The sequence below is a fragment of the Penaeus chinensis genome, chromosome 19 (assembly GCF_019202785.1).
Source record: "Penaeus chinensis breed Huanghai No. 1 chromosome 19, ASM1920278v2, whole genome shotgun sequence".
Classification (NCBI taxonomy): Eukaryota; Metazoa; Arthropoda; class Malacostraca; order Decapoda; family Penaeidae; genus Penaeus; species Penaeus chinensis.
The window spans coordinates 11,583,478-11,585,977 of record NC_061837.1 but is presented as its reverse complement, the minus strand read 5'-3'; the positions used below and the strand labels follow the sequence as shown (position 1 = coordinate 11,585,977).

The following is a 2,500-nucleotide window of genomic DNA, read 5'->3' as shown; positions in this document are numbered from 1 at the left end:
TTGTCATTACTATCATCGTTATAACTACCATGCTAATAATACAATAATAATAATCGCCATTATACCCTGAGGGAATCGCCGCTTCACATAGTCATCATAAACCACCACTATCCTTACCACACGCTGTTATCATGTCATTAACAACACCGTCAGTTCTCCGCAAGCGACGTCAGCGTAATCTTTACATCAGCCGCGTGTTTAATAACGCCACGAATGCATTGTATCCAGAACTTTAAGGATATATTTCGAAGGGGTGAAAGAATCTTTATTTTGTTTTAGGAGGGGGTGTTGTCTCTATATGGTTTTAAAGGGCTCTTTGCGACACTAAGTGACGCCGTTTTCCAAGCACTAATGAGTTTAGTGATTAGGTGGAGGAATGAGCTGAGATTTAAAAGCAGGAGATTTGATCAGATTTTTCTTTTATTTTTAGGGGGGGGGGTCGGAAGGTTGTGCGAAGGTGCATGTTTTACCCTGAAGTATAAACGGGTGCTTAGAAGGAATATATAAAAGAAGGTATACGTGCATAGATATATCGTACACACAAAGGACACATTAAGATTTATGCGTTTATTAGTGCCTGGGAAAAAGCAACAACAACAACAACAAAAATAGAACGTTTGATTGTCTCGTTTGCGTATGTCGTCTGTTCAGGGTGGGATATTAATATGAGTTAGTAGAAGTTACTAAGCACACACACACACACACACACACACACACACACACACACACACACACACACACACACACACACACACACACTCACACACATATACATACATACATATATATATACACATATACATGTATGTATGTATATATTTAGATATGTATGTTTGCGTATATTCATACACATATATGTTTGTGTGCGTGCGTGCGTGTGTGTGTGTGTGTGTGTGTGTGTGTGTGTGTGTGTGTGTGTGTGTGTGTGTGTGTGTGTGTGTGTGTGTATGTGTGTGTGTGTGTGTGTGTTCTCTGTTGTTCGCAGACTTTCCTGAGGAAGTGGAGTTTAACAAAAACGAAAAGAATAACTCGTGTGCGATTCGTGGATTTAATCAAGATAAAACGATTTATCACTCGGATTCTAGTGGCAAATCCTCTTTGCTTCGAAGGATCTCTCTATTTTTTTTTTTTTTTTATACAAAAATATATACTTTCAACTGAGTTTATTGCATCTGATTTTCTCTCTGTTCCCTGTCTTGTCACTTCCCGGAACGTCTTATACTCCGAAAAAATGATTCAATTTTACACACACACACACACACACACACACACACACACACACACACACACACACACACACACACAATATCACTCCCTGTAATAACTGATTGCGATCACGTAGTAGTATTTAAGCCATTCGTAAGTGTATTTTTTACTTGTGCATCTCTTTAATTGATTTCTAGTTTTACATTGTGGGTTTTTCTACCTCTTCACTTCTAAAACGCTGATCTATTTTCACTCAAACACGAAAATACCTTACTTTTTGGTATCCGTTACGATTCCTGAGCGTTGCGTGTTCTTCAAAAGAATTATGTATCGACTGACATACTTACTGATGTTCACTTGTATGGCGAGTAATTGTTATAGACAGCCATTCCCGACTCGCAAGGTCGTACATTTAGTCGGTCTCACGCCAAAGTAGCCCTTAGTGCACAAGCTCTCAGTTTCGGATATTACAGCGGACTTGTTTATTTTTAACCTTCGGACCTGTTTTTTTGTTTTTCTTCATTTCCTTTTAACTACGTCATATAGATTAAATTTATTCTTATCATGGCCCTTACACTAGCTGTCTCAAATCAGTACACTTTTCTCGCCATATGATATATCAGCCTCACAATTCTACGTATTACTGAATGAATTACTGAAAATTACTCATTACCATCCATACCTGAAAAAAGAAGAAGCAAACATTTATTTACAGATCGTAAAATATAATTAACACTTTTTTTTTCTTTCCCTCATAAGGCTGGCAGATTGTAAATATAGTATATGAAGAATGATGGAGTGATTGCTCGTCACCTCAACTTGCTTCTTCTGCTGTAATAAGGCTGATGAAGAAAGGATGCTTTTATTTATATATCTATTTATTTCGTTTCATTTATCTATTTTTACGAAGAGGCAGCAAAACTAGGTTGTGAAATAATAATAAAAGGAGAGAGAGAGAGAGAGAGAGAGAGAGAGAGAGAGAGAGAGAGAGAGAGAGAGAGAGAGAGAGAGAGAGAGAGAGAGAGAGAGAGGGGGAAGGAGGGAAGGAGGGAGAGGAGGGAAGGAGGGAGGGAGGGAGGGAGGGAGGGAGGGAGGGAGGGAGGAAGGGAGGGAGGGAGGGAGGGAGGAGGGAGGGAGGAGAGAGAGAGAGAGAGAGAGAGAGAGAGAGAGAGAGAGAGAGAGAGAGAGAGAGAGAGAGAGAGAGAGAGAGAGAGTTAAATACATAGACACACGCAGCCTTTCAGAGAGATAGATAGATAGACAAACAGACAAACAGAGAGACAGACAGGTAGAT

The 2,500-nt window shown here is 39.5% G+C and overlaps 1 long non-coding RNA gene across 1 annotated transcript in view; it reads left to right on the top strand.

The window, feature by feature from the left end:
• Positions 1–2,500, top strand: part of LOC125035241 — a 9,351-nt gene that overhangs the window by 4,281 nt on the left and 2,570 nt on the right. The gene's annotated exons all lie outside the window — the stretch shown is intronic.